The sequence below is a fragment of the Falco naumanni genome, chromosome 3 (assembly GCF_017639655.2).
Source record: "Falco naumanni isolate bFalNau1 chromosome 3, bFalNau1.pat, whole genome shotgun sequence".
Lineage (NCBI taxonomy): Eukaryota > Metazoa > Chordata > Aves > Falconiformes > Falconidae > Falco > Falco naumanni.
In genome coordinates this window covers 104385558-104405272 of record NC_054056.1, presented here as the reverse complement: position 1 = coordinate 104405272, position 19715 = coordinate 104385558, and the positions used below count along the sequence as shown (strand labels likewise).

At 43.2% G+C, this 19715-nt stretch overlaps 1 protein-coding gene across 21 annotated transcripts in view; it reads left to right on the top strand.

Annotated features, from left to right (window-relative positions):
- Nucleotides 1-19715, top strand: part of MTSS1 (MTSS I-BAR domain containing 1) — a 127037-nt gene that overhangs the window by 71653 nt on the left and 35669 nt on the right. The window contains exon 1 of one of the 21 annotated variants that reach the window (XM_040587565.1): nucleotides 2541-2701. The exons of the other annotated variants lie outside the window; for them this stretch is intronic. The gene's annotated coding sequence lies outside the window, so the exon portion shown is untranslated. Of the gene's footprint in view, nucleotides 1-2540; nucleotides 2702-19715 lie in introns of those variants that run through there. 21 annotated transcript variants of the gene reach the window in all.

Genomic DNA, 19715 nt, shown 5'->3' with positions numbered 1-19715 from the left:
GCTTTAGAGGGTAGCGGGGTTGAATCCAGCTGGTACAACAGGAGCTCTCCCATCTGCTCTGCTCTGGGGTGCAATTGCACAGTAATAAGCCTGATCGAGCTGGTGGCCTGTTATTTAGGTTAAGGCATTTGCTGACTCATTAGCAGAAAGGCAAAAATGGGGAAATACTCTGCCTGCTAGCAGATCATGTGCTGTTACAGGCTGTGGCAACATGGCAGTACTGCCTGTCAGAGGTGCCTGCTACCTGCCTTTTTTTTTTTTTTTTTTTTTTTTTACACACAGACCCACCAACCTGAAATGGGAAGGAAGAGGAGCTGCAAAGCTAGTTAAGGCTGCTCAAGCTAGTCTGTGGGGAGCAGTTGGGTTTGCAGAGTGCAGATACTACTGGTCTCATCCTTCCCTGCCTTTCTCCCCGTGAGCTGCCCCGAAGTATGGACAGGCCCCCCGGACCTTGGCCTTATGTTGACACAGACTCAATTATTCTTCTCCATTGCTTCTCCATCGTCTCCTGTGGTAATTACTGCTCTGCAAATCTACCCTCTGGTCTGATTTGTAAACTCATCCAGGAGGCTGAGCAGCTCTGAGGATCTGCTGTAAACATGACTTATCTGACAGGCAGTAAAGCTGCTCTTGAGCTCTCTGAGGAGAATTAAGCCTTCGTGGAAGAGACTGTCTTTTGGGCAGCTGGTTTTATCAGTCTGTGTTGAAGATTAAAACATGTTTCAATATCTCTTCTATCAAATCAAGAAAAAAATGTTGTCATTACCAGGTCCCAAGGCTGCATGTTAATAGAGAACTAACTGACCAAACGTCAGTCACTTGAGCTCCTTGAAAGAAAGGACCATCTCCCATGTGCTGAGTGTACAAGAGTACAACCCGTGTCTTTTCTCAGGCTGGTGGCGTTTTTTACGTTTTACGCATCACAGGCAGGAGCTGCTCAAGTTACAGCATACCAAGCCCAGACTACCATGCCAGGAACATACATATCTGCTTCCACGCTCCTTGCATTGTGGTGGTGGTGCTTCTTGCATTGCTTTTAAAAAGGAAAGGTTTACGGCCTCTCCTAGCGCAGCTGTTAAATATACGCTTTATTCTGACTTTTGCCCCCAGTAAACCTCTTACTTGTGACACTTGTGGCATACCTCGTTCTGGCAGAAATCACCAGTTCAAGTTTTGAAGGCATTAATGACATCTCAAAACCAGCTAGTGTCCGTTGGGAAGGTGAAATCTTGTAGGTAGAAGAGCTTCTCAGCTCTGCACAGGTCGCAGGTATTTGGGCGTTTCGGTTGCTTGTGGTAACTCATCAGATTTTTCTTGTAGGAGTGCTGAGAGGTTGAAGCATTGAAAGTGATTTTAGAAGAGTTGGAAACAGAAGGAGATCATGGTGCCTACATGCTGTGCCTTTACTGTTATTGTGCAAACCGAAGTACAAGATTATAGTGACAGATAAACGTCTCAGTTTAAGCCTTCTTAGAAAGAAATATGAGATTTTGGACTTAAGTGTAAGCCAAATAGATTGAATCTTTCTTGCTTTCTAGTCACAAGGTTGATACATGAATTTACTTTTTGCCTGCTTTTTTTTTTTTTTTGCCAGCTTATCTTCTTGCTGTGTGAGATGAATTTCTTTTGTCTTGATCCACTTTCTATTACGAGGCCACGGTTTTAGTTTTTTACCCCTGTAAAACTAAATGTCTGCTGTTCATAGAGGTACGGATGTCTTTGATGTAAATCTTCTTGCTGTATGGGCCTGGAGCCCTTTTGCAATAGTGTTGCAGGAGTCTTGTTAGGGCTTTCCTGTGTCATGGTAATACCAGACCCTTTAAGCAGTAACACTGCTTTAACACTTCTGTGAACAGCAGTGCAACGCCTGATGAAAATGCAGTTTTTACTGGCGTGGATGTGTTTATGTTAATGAAGCTATGTGCATACATGCTGGAGCTTATGGTACAAATATTTTCCTTGCAAACCCCCAACTGATGTCTTGGTAAGGGTCTTGGTGAGTCTAATCCTGGATTTAAAAAAAAATATATCATACTAGACATGGCGTTATAAATACAACTAGGGTAGGCAGCTAAAAATAACCCTTTCCACAGTGCAGAAGGTTTCATTTAAGAAGTGGAAGAATATTTAATAAAATACTTTGATCAAACTACCTGCTGTAGAACAAAAAGGTTTAATCGTTCTCTGTGAAAGCTTGTAATTTGTTTATTCTCAATTATTACAACTGAACAACCCTAAGGAACAGAACACAGGAGTGGAGTTTGAACCCAGGATCTCTGGATCAAAACCCATGAGCAGATGTTGTCTGAGGTAAAGCGCTTATCTATTATTGCCTTGCAGCCAGTAACAGGTCCCTAAGCTTTGTGAAATGGTCAGTAAAGGGTGACCAAAGGTAATTTTTAAGCTAAAACTTACAAAAGTAAATTTTTAAACTTAACCTGTGTGCCCCATGGTGCAGGCTTAGAACAGGAGGTAGTGTGTGTAGTTTGATTCTTGGTAAGTCTATTTGGCCATGGGCTGATGGAAAGAACATCTGCTCTTCTTGCTAATTTTTCTTTGTATTTTGGTAACCCTCTGGGCTATGAACAAAAATCAGGGGCTGGTCCTGCGAGCACGAGTGGAACTTGAGTGCATTGTGCCTGTGCCTGGACTTGGAGAACTCAAGTGCTGAGGGAAAACGAAACAATTTTCAGGTCCAGAGGTCAGCAGGGTACATGCATGCTCTGGGAGTTTGCTGTTGCTGTTGCTGACTCAGCTATGGGGAGGAGGGAAATATGTTTTTCCTTTTCAGAATTGCTTATCAAGCTGTTGGGGAAAAAGAAATTACTATGGTGGAGAGGGAAGGGCCTTGGCTGTCAAGAACACAGTTCAAGCTTGCGTGTACTTTCCTGTATACCTTATAAAATGCAGGTGTGGTTGAATGACAGTGAAGTTGCGTGTTACATATTACAGGAGAAACTTTATTTGGCTGATCCAGCAATTTCTTGATACTGTAGCACCAGCTGAGGAATGGATCAGGCAGAAGGTGAAGATGGATAGGTGTTCACACACCACCGCATTGAAGCCTTTTCTGGAGATGTGAGACTGCCCCCTAAGAGTATATTTGCAGCAGCTACAATAGAAGATGAAGAATAGTAGCTAGAGGATAGCGAATAGCCTGAGCAAGTGAAGTACTTGTATCAGCGAGTAAGAGAGGCCAGGGTCTCTGTCGTAGCTCACTGAAAGTTCACAGCTTGTATACAGGCACAAGCTCCAGACCTTCTCCCAGAGCTCTTGTTCGCAGTGCATCCTCCGGAAATATCAGCCCCATTTCTTGGAGCATCTGGGAATTTCTGTGAGACCTCTGCTTCAGTCTAGCACTGACCTGGACTGACCCTGCTTAGCTTGCGAGGCAAAACAAAATTGTAGCTAGGGGACTATGGCTCTAGTAAGCAGCCCTGAACAAAATTGAAGGCTGTTAAAGTGTCTAATTGAATTATTGCACTACAGGGGCATAGTGACTCATAGTGAAGCTAATCACCTGCTGTTTTATCTTGACTGCGAAGAATAGATTGCTAGTTAAACATTTAAAGGTCATAGTCATAGAAATTGTAATAGTGTTGCCTTCCCCCCCCCCCCCCCCCCCCCCCTTCTGAGTATTATGTCTGAAGTTACTAGGGGAAATCGAGAAGATGCTCTTTGGAGATCTGTATTCTGAAGATGAGGCTCAGCACGCTTATCTTTCAGGCTCACACTGTGGACTTTGATGCATTCATTTGTGAGAGAGGCCATGCTGGAAAACATTGCATTGACTGCACAAATTTCCCCAAAACACCACTACTATGGCACTTGTGTTCTGTGGAGAATCAAATTATCCTAAAATTTGAATCACAGGTATTTGGGGGGTTCGTTCTTGTTCGTTACAGGGACTTCCAGGAGTAAAACTGGAGCTCCTATTCCCACAACCAGGCAGGTTCAGTATTTTCTATTTAATAGCGCTTTATTGTTCACAGGGCCAAAAGTGTCTTACAGGAAACAGGATTTTCCTCATTCTGCCGAAAGAGACTGTAGATCTCTCTAGTTTTAGTCTGTTGGCTGAGAAAAGGGCAGGCTGTTTCTTTCTGGAGTTAACATGTCCATGCAGGTGAGTGGGGGAACTGTGTCACTTTGACAGGAGTATGATTCCTGTCCCTGTGGTCACCAAAGCAATTGTTGGGATGGTTTTGTAGAGAGAGGATTTGGCTCTTTGCCTGGTGGAACCTCCCATGCTCTCTGCTGTAAAAGAGCCTTCCAGGTGATAAAGGTGATACGCTTTTCTTATCAAAATGCTGGACTTGGTTTAAATAGCTCTTCTCAATGATTCATGCTCCTTAGATCGCATCCAATTCACTGTCGTGAGTCACCAGGACAGGTGGTGTCTGTCTTGGCGGCTCTTCTGGAGGAGCGTTTGGGTGGTGATGGAGGAAGACTTGCGGATTAAATAACAGGAAGCTGTGCTAACAGGCATTTAAACCTCTAGCTTGCTTCAAAAGTCAGTGATGAGCAGCATCAGCAGTGATGGCAGCAGTGTGTTATCGCTCCAATTTAAATATAGATTTTGAAGGAAGTTTGTAGTATTTTCTGCATATGGATGTTTTATGGCAGGAAGCATATCCTGCTATAAATGAATTAGCCTGTTCGAGAGGCTGGGTTAAAGGCTGTATGTGCCTTAAGCCTGGAAGTTTTTCCTTTTGGAAGTGTTTGCTGTACTAAATCAGAAGACCACTGGCATGTTTTGAGCTTGACCGTTTCCTTACTTTTGGAATGGGTGGGAGAGAGCACATTGACGGAAGAACGTGTTTCCTATTGGCTGCCAAGTTCTTGTACCTTGGTGGCCAACAAGCATATGAAGCTGAGCAACACTGTATTTAGAGAAGAGTTCTGGGCTAGAGACAGCTGTTTTGTGATCTGAGAGAGGGGGGACTTTGGTCTGGCATCCAGTGAGGTGCTGGGAGATGCTCTGTGTTGATTTCTGTCTTTATGCCCATCTTGAGACGAGAACACCTACCAGCTAGTGGTGGTTCTTATTTTTAGGAGGGATCCTTGGATGCACTAGTGGCCTTTTCCAGGGCTACAGAACTGTTTATGGGAGATGTTGATGCCAATCACATAGAGACAGAAGGGGCCAAAAATTCTAAATGAGTAGGGTGGATAACAGTGTCCTGCTGCAGATTCAGAGATCCACATTTTGGTCCCTGGGTTTGCACTGCCCCAAAGACTGTCCCTGATCAGCCCTGCTCCAAATCCACCGCATCCCTTTGTCTGGAGAGCTGAAGGAAGCTGGCTGAGATGTTAAGTCTATCAAATGCTTGAGTGCTGCTGGCTGCAGAAAGTAGGACGCCTCACTCATGAGGGCTGGTGGCTTGCCTAGATTTTGGATTGACCTTTGACCTCGCTAATAAGTTGATGAGGGATATATTTTGAAATGAGCAAACTGTACAGGACTTTTACTTTTGGTCTCTACTTGTCAGAGCATTTTTGCTTGGAGTGCGCCTTGGCAGAGAGATGGCTAAGGTCAGTGCTTGTCTTGCCCCAAGCATTTGTAGTTCACCCCAGTTTGACTTCTCCAGGTTAGAGGTAGGTTGGTGTTTCACACTATTGCCTGGCAAAGCCCGACAGCATCACAGTTGTTTGAAATGTGTCCAGTGCAACTCTGTTAAAAGCAAAGATGCATTTTTAGTAGCCAGCGGCTACATTCAGATGAGGGGCAACCTGTCCCTGTGACTCCCTGGAGGCTGCTCCACCCAGGGGTCAGGCTGAAGGGAGGTGATACCCTCTTGGAAAAGTGTGTGCTAAAAAGATCTCTTCACCTTCATTTTGCAAGCTCATTTCTTTTGATGCTATTTTTTCTTCCTTTTGCAAAAGGCAGTCAAACTTCAAAGGAAAGCAGTATTGTACCACCTTCTGTATGCATTTCAGGTTTAAAGCAGAGTCTTCTCGCGTTTGGTTCATGCTAGAAAAAAAGTCCCTGGGGATCCTCTCCCTCCTCCTGCCCATCAGGACTGCTGACTGGACTTCCAAGAGCTGACTCTAGTAAGGGGAGGGGAGTCATCGGATGGGTAATTGCTGATGCTGATTTGTACCTATTTTGTCTTCAGTCATCTTCATAAGTGCTTTAGAATAGTGTTAGGTTTGATTTTGCTTTCAAAGCAGATAACTCACCCTTTCTCTCTTTGGAGCTCAATACGTTTTTTAAATTATTTTTTGTCTATTTGCCCCAGCTTGCCTACATTGCAGCAAACCTGGTGTAAAGGTTTGTTAGCCAATAAAACCGGAGCTCCTTGAATGTGATTATGTTCTTATAATGTTCACAATGCATCAGTCTCCGCAGGATTTTTTTTAGTGCTTCCCACCTTTGCTGCCATAGGGTCTTGCCACATCTCCCAGGTAGGAAAATAAGGCCAACATATTCTGTCCCACATGTATTAGTGGTTTGCCACCTGTAACTGTGTATTCCTTGGGTTGCCAACTGAGGTACCTTGTTCTTTTCTTTTATCGTAGTCTGGCCTACAAGCCGTGCCTTTCGTGGCCTTTTGATCCTGTTGGGAATGGCAGCTTAATGACACAAACTACTTTATTTGGGCAGATTTTTTTTCTTAACCAGAGAAATACTGCTTACATCAAGACCCAATTATACCGTCCTTACTCCTGTACCAAAAAACAGTTCTTTGGGGGCAATCTTTTTAATTGAATCATTTATTTTACCTACTTTAAACAAACTGTTATAAAAATCTAGGCTAAAGCCTATTGCAAGCAGTTGTATCTGAAATTGATTGCAGCTGGACAGATTAAACATGGCAATTATTTCTGTTGAAGGCATGCCCTTGAGTTTGCTCACGATGAGTGACAGTGCTGCTGCCTTGGAAGACAAATTCAGAGATACTCAGTGCCTGTGCGAGTGCTGCATTGCAGTTACTGTCAGCTTACGTCACGAGCAGATACTTCGGCAGCTGAAGGGCTCCTCGGGAGCCTGAGGAGAGTGTGGCTTCAGTACCATGTAACAACAGATCTCATGGGCTGTGTTTGCTGTGCTTCTCACTGCATATCTTGTGCTTCCTGCACAGGGATGCCTTTATCAGCAGCGCTCCGTTCTCCTTAACACAGTGTAAAAAGCTGGGAGTGCTTATCCCTTTACAGGGTTTTGGTTGGAGGGCTTTTTAGCCTCATTTTTTAATAGATATATTTAGAGACTTAGACGTGTCATATTGTGATTACAGCTTTTACACCATTTGAACCTGTCTGCTTTAATTAGCAGTTGGCATTGCCATATTTATAGATAGATGGGAAAAGCACAAGCTAGTCGGTTTTCAGCGCAGGGTGTATTTTCTTCTGTTGGCAAGTAGTTCATATCCATTTTTCCATAGATAAACTGGCTTGGCAACCTGCAGATGTTGCAGGCATTGGGTACTGATGCTTGAAATAGAAATGGACTTTGAAGAGGATGTGAGATGGGGGGAAATAAATCAGAAACTGCTGTTGCATTGGAAGTCTATTAAGAATGATGATACATCATGCTTACTGGAGCGTAACTGCTGAAGTTGACCACATTAAAAATGAGCACATTAAAAATATATATATATTAAAATATTGCTTGTATCACATTATTAAGGTTCCTTTTCACTTTGGTGTGTTGTGTTAACAAAACCAGTTACCAGTACACGTGTTTGGCTGTTCAGTGTGGTTAAGTTGGTTGGTGGATATCTATATAAGTGGGAGAAACGGATTGATTCTTTCTGGAACAAGTTGTGCCTGATCTATAAATGATGTGAAAAGTGTGTGTGTGTTTTTCTTCTTAACTGTGACTTTAAATACAGAAAAGTTTTGGTTTGCATTGACACTGCAATGCCCAGGAGAATGTCAAGGAATGAGAACAATATTGTGTTATTAAACTCCTGTGTTAGCTGCTCCTCAAGGACTGTCTGCAGACGCACTTTACTCTGGGGAAAACACTTTGAGGCACCTTTGCCCCCTTTTGAGAAGCTCCTGTTAAATAAAACCATAAATTACTTCTCAGTGCAGATGTTAAGTATAGGCACACGAGTGTTGTTGAGCAGCTCACGTGGGGGTCGCTTGTTGTTGGGTGCATGGTGAGAAGATGCTTTGCTCTGTACGGTGTTTGGTTGCCATGATCTCAACCCTGTTGTATGGCAGCCTGGGGTTTGCATTGCCTGTGGACTTGCAGTAGGGTACGTGCCATCATCTCGAAAAACACACTTCATCAATCAGTGCCTTAAAGCATTACTTACCCATTGGGGAAGGTGGGCAATTCAGTAAATGCATCTTTCCTGCGCACCTTTTTAGAGCGGCTGCATCCTTATTCTGCAGACTATATTTTTCACTGTCTTGCAAGATTTCTGCCATTCAGTCTACGACAGAGCTGAACATGCTGGTGAGCAGCAGATGGATTTGAGTCAAGCTTACGCTTGGGGATTTGGGACCAGAGCCCAAGTCGTAAAGCTTCCAAAACCCGGTGGCTCTCACTTTGGTTAGCAAAATAAAATCTCGTCATCTCTGTTGGCCCTGTGTGTTACAAACTGGTTTTGAAACCACATGGCAAGATGACTTTCTGTTGAGTGATCCAAGGCTTTTCTTCCCCAGCATGTCCAGCACAGTGTTACAAATGTGGGTTTCCTCAAACTCTCTGTACAGTGTGCATGTTTGTGTGTTTGTAATTTCTGAGCGACCTGTCCCTCAAGTTGATCGTCTTTGGGAAAAGAGCTGGGTGAGTTGATCGTTCCTGCTTCACATGGCTGAGTAGGATGGAAGGAAGAGAAACCTTTTGTGTAACAATATCACTGTGAAATGTGAGAATGTGGGTTACATGGTACTAAATCAGGGTGGTCTCTGGGGGGAGTAGTTAATAAATTCTAAATAGGTGACCCTCTCTGAGCACTTTCCTCTAAACTTGTAATTTATATGCTAGTCCTGTGCATTACAGTGCTTAAAGCCTAGGTCAGAAGTCCTCCATCCAACTTTGACCTCCTTTTGTCTTTAATAGACAAATTAATAGCAATAGGTCACAACCAACTGTGCGTTGTAGGTACAGGTTGATGAGGTCTCTTAGAAGAACAAGGGAGCATCAGAGCGTGTGAGGAGCTGTGAGGTTTAGATGGATTTCCTGCATTACCAGAGATGTCAAATAACCAGATGAATGTTTCTGTACTACAATCAGCTTAATCATGAAGTACTGTGAATTCATTTTTTGAGAAATGCTAAAAACTGCAGCAAATGTTCATGGATGCATTTGAACAAGTTAGTGTTTAGGCTGGCTGCTTTTTGTAGGGGAACTTTAATTGGTTTTGTGTCATTTTGAAAATACCACCGATGTAATTTTTTCCCAGATTGGATTGTGATAATGCTGTTTTGTGTGCATAAAGTGGGTGTTTGAACTCCTTTGGCATCAAAGCTTTTACTTGGTAAAACCAATAAACACTTTCTACATATATTTACTGTTGTTATGTTGATGAAGCAATGTCAGGGGAGTACAGCCTGTGGGTTTGAACTGCTGGGACAATGGACTCTGGATTTTTGGGTAAGGAAAACAATTTTCACAGGGCCACTAGTTGGCAACTGGAAGAGGAGCCCAGGAATCTGCACCCCTAGAGACACTCAAATCTGCACTGGACAGACTCCTAGGAACCTCATCAAAGTTGGACCCCATGGCCTCCTGAGGTCACTTCCAGTTTTGTCTCCCTGGTTTATGCATGAAATGCTGAAAGGAAAAAACCAGTAACGAAACATATTACACTAGCAGTTGGAGCGGAGCAGTACAGGCACATGGACTTCCCTACCATGGAAAGAGGGGCATCCCCTAAGCAGGGTATTGACATAGTTTTTCATGCTATTGCTACAAAAGCCTTAGCAGCACACTGTATATGGATCACAGCCTTATTTAAAACTGCCCAGCCCCAGCTGGTTTCGTGATTAAGGACTGTAAGATGAGCAGGACTTGGCTAGAATGGTCATAGTGCTCTGAAGGTTTGTCCTGCGTGGAGTGTGAGTGCAAATTCCTTCCTGCTCCTCTCCTAGGGGCTGTTCAATGAAGGGAGGTACAGAAAGTGTTCTGTAGTGCAGTGAAGGGACAGCTAAAATGATGGAGAAGCAGTGCTGTAAAGCAGCTTCTGTGGGCATATGATAGCTTCTGCTCCCCTTTCAAGGCTTAAATGTCAGAATTTGCAATGTCTTGCTCTTAATTCATCTTTGTTTTCCTTCTGTCTTTTGGTTTCTAGTCTTTTTCATTGATTGAAATCCCATTTTCCTGAAGCTTCTTACAGTTGTTCTTACGAAGGGTGATTGAGTGATATTTTAAAATTTAGTCTACTTGCACAGATCTTACAAATCTGGTGTGCATTGCATGTGTGTGCATCGCAGAGAGCAAGTGCAGCAGAACTACATTCATCTGTTCGGTGTTCAATATGTTTTCACTACAGTCCAACAAAACTTGTTTGGAAGAAGAAATCCAGTTGCTCTGTTCTCGTAGAAAGAGATAAGCATGCCCTTGGTGTTTGCATGCCAGTCAGTGCTGCGAAGTGTCTTGCTGTATGCCATGTTTGTAATGCCACGCACCTCTGCAGCTTCATTTGATCTTTTCTACAAGATGTGCTTTTTTTCTTTCTGTGAATCAAAGGAACTTGTGAAGCTTTTCTCCTGCTGCACTCTTCGTGGTTTAAGCAGGCACACTTTAAATGCAGCCTGACAGCATAGATTGTTTGGAAGGATTTGTGGGATAAACAGGAGTTTGCCTGCGGAGCATGTGAATCTGTGCATTCAAAGCAGCCAAAGATCTGGGGAGCGCAGTCCTGTGCTTGTAAGCTGTCTCACCTGATCTGCATGCAACCTTGTTCTTGTGCGAAGCTTGCTACACTTGCTGCTTACAAGTAAAGGAGAAAATTCCTGTACCTTTTCCAGATTCAAAAGTGTGAACACAGAGGTTGCTGTGTCTTTCAGAGTGTGTGTTTGAGTTTGTGGCCAAAAGCACAAAGACCTCTGGTTTCTGTGTTCAGAGGTGACTGTCCTCATTTCGCTTTCTATAACAGGTGGAATATTATGTGGGTTTTTTTAAGCAGAGTTCAGTGTTGTGTATCAAATTCCTTCGTACTGGGGGCTTAAGGAGTCAGCTGGTGTCAAACCCATGCGGTGACATTCTCCTTCGCTTTTGTGAAAATTCATTATTTTGTAGTAAGGCTGAGGAACGAGTTGAAAATAAGAAAAAAAAAAAAAAAGCCTATCAGTGAGGATAAAACTGGTTAACTGTTTGAGAGCTGACCTGGTGAACAGCACAACTATATATATATAGCACTGGGCAAAGTGAGCTTTGGAGGGATCTGGATAACTGTAAGCACTGTGCCCTGGATTCTTGCTACCCTTTTGTTATCTGCCACTCCATTGAAGAGGTGTGCAGGTTCTCTGTGTGTCTGCTAACGAGCCTCCTGAGTTTTGGAGAAGTCTGCAAAGTCAATGTGTTTTTAAACTCTAGGTTTCTACCAGGCCACATTGAAATTAGTTTGGAGACACACTAAATAAATCAGGGGGGATGAAGTTGAGCCATGGGTATTTCAGTACATATTTGAGATGATTTTTAAATGGCCTTTGGAGCACACAGAGCAGCTGCCTTGAGAAAGTACTGGAAAGAGGTCATATTGCCTTTTGAAGGATCACCACCAGCATCTCCCTCAGTAATGCCAGTTGCAGTTAGAGTTCTTGAACACTGAGTAAAGCCATGAGGCTGCCTCAGGGAGAGGGAGCCGCATCCCTGAACACCTGGGGCAGGGGCAGAGCTTCCCCTTGTGCCCAGGGACTAAGTGGCTGTGCTCAATGCTTAGGTGTGCCTTGAGTCTTTTGATGTGTTGATGATGCTGTATCTCTGTATAACTAACTGAAACATAATGGACTTTATCTAAAATTTCTTGAACTGATAATTTCTTAAGGTGGTTTGAATGATTTTTACCTCCCTTTGCCCCCGCCCATGATCTTCCCCTTCATTCACTAAGGAAGCGTGCTCTGTTGGAAGAAGTGACAGCATGTAAAAATAGCACTGCTTTATTCTGCAGATCTGCTTGCTGTGGGGTTTCAGTTAGATCAGCTGACTTGGATTTAAAAATAATTTTTTCTTCTGCTTTTTGCACCTGTTTGTCTTGGTGGTGCTTGATTTTGTGCTTCAGAGGCAGCAGCCATTTGGCCGTAGCTGAAATCCATGCTGGATTGGGAGCAGCAGCACAGGTGGGTGGGAGACCTGAGTTAAGGAGCTTTTGATTTTGGGGGCCAGAGATGTTTGCAATGCCGACAGCTAAACACAAATAGGAGAGGTACCTGTAGGCTTTTCACAGCCTCTGGAAGTTTCTAGTTCAAAATAAGCCGTGCGTGTTCTGCTGTGCATGTGGTGGGATTGCGCTTTGTGTTCCAAGCCATTTGCTCTAAGTGTATTAGCCCTTCCCATCGCTGAATATTGCTGATGTCTAATCAGATTACATCGCAGTTCATAGCTGTGCCCAGATGACATAAAGAGCTGTACTCGAAGAACATAAGGATCTTGAGTTACTGCCTTCTTCACACATCAGGCTGACAACAAGTGCTCATGTAGAGCCATATTCATGAAGGCACGGAGATCAATGAGTCTGGCTATCAAATAGGTCTGAACCAGATAGTCTTTTCACCATCTGCAGCATGTAGTGGAGCGTGTTCCTCAGTGCTGCAAGTATCCCTGGGTGATGGAGCTGGCCTTTAGATACCCATCGGCTGGCAGCTGAGCTCTGGGATGCTGCACAGGTGGGAGGTTTCTCTGAAATACTGCATCGGCTTGGCCTCATGTTCTTCAGCAGCTTCAGGAATTCCCTTTTCGTTAGAGAGTCCTTTTTAATAGCATGCGGGTTTTTTTGGGGTTTTTTTGAGAGTGAGCTTGATGACTCATGTTGCCTGCCTTTCTTAAGCCATTAGTGGGTGTAGCATTTGGAGCAATGCAGTTGGGTCTGATCAGAATAAGACCATTAGGTTTACGTAGCTATTCATAGAATGATTTTGGAAATACATTCAACTATAAAGTTGAAAAGAAATGGGGAAAAGGTATGGACAATAGTAGTGGGCACAGCTTCATTTTGAGTACAGATGTTTAGTAAACTCTGTATGTTTTTAGTAATGAAATTATTTATATTCCAAAGAATAAAATGTAAATAATGGGCTTTGGAAAACACAAGTGTGTGTATTTGCTCTTCTAAGCAAATCTTTTTCTAATGATGCTTTATTTTTGTGGCATGAAACCCTTGATGCAGAACTCTGGGTTTGTAAAAATGAGCAACAAGCACCTGCGAGGGGGGATGGATATTAACTCTTGAAAGAAATCACCAGAAACAAAACGCTGCTCTCTGTCCTGGCAGCACAGTCTAGGAAAGGGAAAGGAAGCAGGTTACACTCCTGATACAAACATGCTCGAACTTGAGGCTTTTGTTACTGGGAAACACTTCTGCCTGGACTTTTACTGCTCTCTAACAAGATGTCACGGTTCAGTGATGCATTTTGTGTCTCCTACAAGTTTGTGAACCGAGACAGACTTCTTAGTTTCTCAGAAATTGAATCAATGCATCTTACGATTACTTAGCTTAAACTTTCCCAAAGCATCTTCAGCCACCTGTGTGTGTGGCTTCCTCATTAAAAGCCGGGGGCCACAGATGAGCTTTTCAGAATGCCCTGAGGGCTAACTAAACCCAAATTGTCCAAAGATCACAGCAGGGCTGGTTCACGACCGTATTTAATGTCAGATGGACTGTGTGGTGACCTCTCTGTGCATGAGTGAAATTCTGTCCCAGCTTGCTTAATGCGGTGACTCCTGTGGGGTAAGGATTTTGCCCAGTGCTGTGCTAGGAGAACAGCTAGGGTAAGCAAAAATGCTGCTTACCAGAGGATTAAGCTAGCTCAGAAGAAGTCATAAGAGCTTTCTTGCATGTTCTTTAGTATACTGACTGGAACATCATCATAGTCTGTTTTAAGGACTTCCTAAAGCTGGCGGTTGCCAGGGCAGGCTGTGGGCTAGGGGTGGCTCAGGTTTCCTGTTCTTTTTGCTTCTTTACTGTTTTAACTAGCTGCTATTGCCACTTCTTAAGTGTTCTTCCTCCTTTAAAATCAATGTAAATGCAATTTGAGATCCTGCTAGTCCCATCCATGAACAAATACTAGTTTCTTCTGCAAAAGAGAAAATAAACCACCAACGACATTTTCTTCTCAGGTTCATCAGAACTGCATGGGGCTCTAGCAAATGTGACAGCTTCGTATCAGGCCTCTATAAATATGTTTTCCAAGTAATTTGCCCAAAAGGGTGCTCGGCTGAACATTGCAAGCAAGCTGTTCATTTGCAAGGACAACCACAGAGATGCGGTACATGACAATGGGCTGCCAGAGTTGTTTTATTAAATTTGGTTAATCTAAACTCCTTAGATGAGTTTGACCTGGAATCTGTATTTGTTGATCCAGTCTTCTCTGGAAGATGTCTAAATTACAACTTTTCTTTTTTTTTTTTTTAATATTTCAGGAAATAGTTTTTTGCTGGTTCTGAGTGGCAACTTTCATAGACTTTGCCGAGAACTGCTCAAAAAGGCTCATGATAGCTGTAGGAATAAGGGTGTCCCGTTCTCTTTTCCTGGCTGCTAGATACTGAGCAACATCCCTGCAGTTCTTCATGTGTTTTTCCAACTTACAAGCCTTACCTGCAGGCCATTGACACCCTGAAACATGAAGTGCAACCATAGCTCTGCTTTCAGGTTTCTGTCCTAGTGGTAATGCTTACAACCCTTGTGCTGGTCACTTTTAGGGAAAATCCCTCCTTTTTTCTCTGTCTGCTGTAGCACCCTGGCACTGACCCCATCATTCTTGAGTTTCACAGAGGCATCTGCATAAACAGTTTTGCAAGATTAAGGTCCATGCCCCATGTAATCAGTGGTGGAAACTGCTTGCTCTTCTAACAGTGTGAGTTTGGATAAGGGTTGAGTAATGACCATTAACTTAAAATGTCCTACCGTTAGTCATCCTGTCATAGCCTCCCTGTTCAGAGTTGTATTTAATAATCTAGCCTCTGTTCCACTCCTGCTTTAATCTTCGCTCAAAAATGGAAGCCCCTTCTGATAACTGAAATTACAAAAGCATTACACCCATTTGTCATCATTCTCTCTCTTTTGGGAAAGTGGAAAGTAGCTGGCTCGTTTGGACTCTGCCCTTGAAGATAAAGATGAGCTCGTTAATAAGTTGGAGCCTTAAAGACACTTCCTGAAAGGCAGTCATCTTGTGAGCTTTCTGGGGTTGCTCAACAGCAAAGCAAGAGGAGAAAGATAAGAGGTTGATTGTAGTGGGTTGTTTGGAGTATATGGAGGCCGTGCAGTTGTACAGCTGCATGTTTCATCAAATAATAATTTCCTTGATATACGGCCATTATTAAATACAAACATAATGACTCCAATAAAACAATTGAGTCTGTTTCCTACAGTCGCTCCCTGTTGTGTCTCTGCAATGTTGAGTGACAAGCAGGCATCGAAAGAAAATCATTTAAGCCTTTACAGTGGTCTCATTGTAGTGTCATGATCCACAGGCTTTCATTTAATTATCTCACATTAAAAAGGTTTTTGGTCTTTTACAGGCTTAGGCAGGAATAGGGAGAAGCAGGGAAGGTGAGAGTGAAAGCACATTTTGGCTTGCAGAGTTGCCTTTTACTTATGAGAAATAAGGCTGATGTTATCACCCGCCTTCTTATCAAATTTGACAGGAGTGTTTTGTTAAACTGCTTTCTCTGAGTGGGAATTCTGATGAATATGGCTTCCGTCTCCAGTTTCCAAGTATTACTTTACACCGTTCCTAAGCATTGTTTGCCTTAATGGGTGAATTATTGTAGTATGTCAGAGAAACAGATAATTCACGGCCTGATTTTATACACTGAGAGCCCAAGGCACAGTAGTTTAACTTGCATAGCTGCAGGGCAGTGAATGGAGGCCAGGTCACCCACCTAATGTACTGTTGGTTTGATGGAAAGTTTGCTAATGTGGCTTCAGTATTTCTCTTCAGGAGTTTATAGCTACTGGAGAATGTCATGACTTTTTGCCAGGGACCTGCTTGTAAGTGAAGTGGAGACAGGCAGTGCTTTCAGCATGTTCTTGACGTGCTTCTGTTTCAGACGCTCTTCTTGCCACGTCTGCAGGTTAATAGCACTGAAAAAGGAGTTACCTTCACTTGGTCTTCTGCCTACCTGGCTCATGGCTCTGTCCTTGAGTAAGGACACAATTGGTCACTTATGGAGCCAGTCTTTTTGGAAAGATAAACCCTAAATTAATTTTGAGGCTGAAGCAAGTTCTGTCTGACTGTGGCATAGCCCAGCGCAACAAACTTCTTACCAGATTTTGAATACTCAGCTGCACAGCCAATGCCAGGAATTGCACATGCATTAACGTTGCGTGTGAGGTCCACCTCTGTGTGCAGAGTATGCCTGTTGGCACCCGCTCCTTCTGTGAGTAAACTACTACTGTAACGTCAAATGATAATTCATATAAAGCATGTGTTACTCCTCTTCACTAAGACTGTCTGACAGAGACTGGGTAAAAGAAATGAATCCAAACTGCTGTCTCTTGGTAGTGGTGGACATATTCAAACCACTACAGTGGTACAAAGTAGATCCCTTCTGCCAGTTTGTGTAGCCAGCTGATCCCAGCCCTTTGGAAACAGGAGCATCAATGCAGTTCTGGTGGGAACCAGCCTTCGCAGAAACCTGCTGGCAGTTGAGGTAAACCCTTTCCACTGGAGACTTGGACTGGAAGGACTGTTGAAGGCATCAGAAATGGCCGTGATGTTCCAACTCAATAAATCAAGGGGTGGTGAGTGGCCTGTATTTAATTTTTTGCCTTCTCAGGAAGCACAGATAATATAGTTGGGGACAGGGAGGTAAAGATGCGTTTAACTCTGGTGCTGTTGGAGTACTTAATACATTGAGTGGGGCTGAGGTGTAGGAGGAGGTGGGCTGGTCCTGTCCTTCATTCAGTCTGCTGACTGGTTTTTAACAATGAATTCCTGAGGCATCCCCAAAATGCAGATTATTTAGTTATATCTAAGGAGATCATCCTTTCCGAAATGCTGTTGCTGCTGTTTCAGCATCTAGAAACTCTGCTGGGGGTGTATATCTGTACCTCTGTGGGCTGTCTCACCTGGGTAGGTATGTAGGAACACTCGGACACCATTCCTGCTTCTGCTAATTGATGAAGGGCCAAAATTAAAAAGCCCCTTGTCCTTTTGCAAGGGTTCTCTCTCCTACGCTTGATTAGACACCAGTAACATTAGCTTTTAAACGGGAATTGGAAATGTGTATGCACAGTGACTTTATTGTAGCAGCACACGTTGAACAGAGACCTGTTCCCCTTGGCTGGGGAAGCTGCTGGCACACAACAGCTTTTCAGTGGGCGCCTGCCACCTGCCCCCCTCCGTGCTGGATGCACTGTGTGTCCATTAGCTGCCCGGCATGCTGTGAGATGGCAGCGGGCTACAAATGAGTTGGCTTTGAGGAATAAAAACAAGCTCGGTCCTGTCTGCGTCCAACAGCATTGTAAGCCTAGCAGGAGGAGGCTCTAGACCTCTTTAAATGGTCCTATGGCAAGAGGAGCAGAGAGGACAGCTGTAAAGACTGTATAGGGGATGCATGTTCACTGCAAGTGTTAATATTGATATTTTGCAGTACTGCAGAAATCTCACGTCCAAGGTAGTTAAACTTGGTTTATTCTGAATTCAGTTTATTGTAAACTGAGTTTACTCATCAATAAACTCAGTTTATTGATTGTAGCGAGTTACGATTTTGCAAAGAAACAGGCATCCTTTCTTCTCATAGCCATTTGGAGCAACGGTGTTCCCAGTCCTCCCTAAAAGCTTCATTTTTAGGCAGGTTGAGTTCATAATGTGGGCGCTGTTTGGGAGGGATTTGCGCTCTCTAGGGAAAGCTGAGCACCACCTTCCCCAGTGAATAGCTGGTAAGAGCTGCTGCTGTGGGAGTTCAGGTCACCTCACTGGGTGTAACCCCCTCATCCCCAACCAGTTGAGTTTGGGTTTTTTTTCCATGGCATAATCTTTTTATTCCAGGCTTCATTTATTTTGTTGTGTTCTTTTTTAAACAAGCACAACTACTGATGTATAGACGTAACTTTGTATAGCTGTTTTGCTGACCTTGCCCATCCATCTTCACTATATGTTGAGGGGATATATTTATACTTTGGTTATTGGGGTTTTAGTTAAAATTTTGCTACCTTGCGATTTAATATTAATAGTAACTGATCCTTGTTTCCTAGTCTCCAGAACACATGGTGCCTTGTTTCCTATTTATTGTTCTTTTTTCATGTAATGGGCTTAGGAAAGCAGTATCACTTAACCATTGACAGTCCTTAATATTCCAATATTTCAGTGAGTTTTCAACCTAAAAAAACCCTGCCTTTTGCTTAAACGCTATTGGGAATTGCTCTGCCGATGGCTGTGGAAGTTTTTGGTTCATTTCTCCATCTTTACCATTTTGTTGTAAATGGTCGTGTTGCATTAGGCTCTTGAGTTACTTCTATTTGATAGCGGCTTCAGGGAAAAATGCCCATGTTTTGTGACAGAGATCCACTTACTGTTGTGGGCATTGTCCTCTTCCTCCGGTTGCTTTCTCTCCGTTACACCTTTCCCCATCTTCTATATCTATTGCAGCTTGTGCAAGCGTGTCATTGCTGGAAGAGATGGGTCTGGAGCCAGGCTGGAGTCCGTATGCTTTTCTCAGCCACCCATATGCAGCAAGGCTATAGCTCTTCAGTGTTACCAAATATTATTTCAAAAGCTCCTTATAAAAACATGAGTAATTGGGCAAGTGACAAAGGACTTTCTGTTTATCTTTTTGAACAATGGAAAATACCAAATAGCCACAATTTGTTCCAGTTATTTAGTGTCTTTGTTCCAGAGCCATTTCGTGGGCACAGGATTTAATTCTACAAGAATGCAGGAAGGTGGTGACTTGCTTTTGTGCTTAAAAAATAAATAAAATGACTAAAATTTTCAAGTTTCTTTACTAGGAAAGTATTTGTTACTTATGCAATACCATTGTTAAAACCTAAGGAAGATATTTTACTGTATATTACAAGTTTAAGGTTATTTTAATAATCAAGTGAGACTTCTAATTAGAAGCTGATACCTTCGCCGTTCTGGAGAATACCACAGTTTGGAAAAGCTTTGTACAAAGGGTGATGTGTGTACCCTGAGAATAGTCGATTTGGCTTGCAAGTAGGAACTGCGCAATTATCAAAACTAACACTAAGCAAAACAAAATTATGTTGGCATGTAATGGGCTAATAAAAGTTGATAATGCTGCTTAAAGTGGGAAATGGAGGAACGTGTGCTTTTAAAAGGAAACACTTCAGAGGAGGAACCTTTAGAAAAATTTTTTCTTGCTGTCACGCCGTCGTCAGGCCCCGAGATGAGCGAGGGTCTAGAGCAAATAGCGCCACCTGCTGGCGGTGTCCCCAAAACACGTGCGTGAGCTGAGGTGGCGGTACCTGCGGGACACTGACGGTATGTGTCTGCGCTATAGGAAGCAATATGTAGAATTAGTTACCTATTCTGGAGGAGCAAAATCCTTTTGAGGCATTGGGTCTAAAGCATCTAGAGGTGGGAAAATTGGATTGAACCCCTTAGGTTTATTTCCAAAATGGGGAAATAAACTG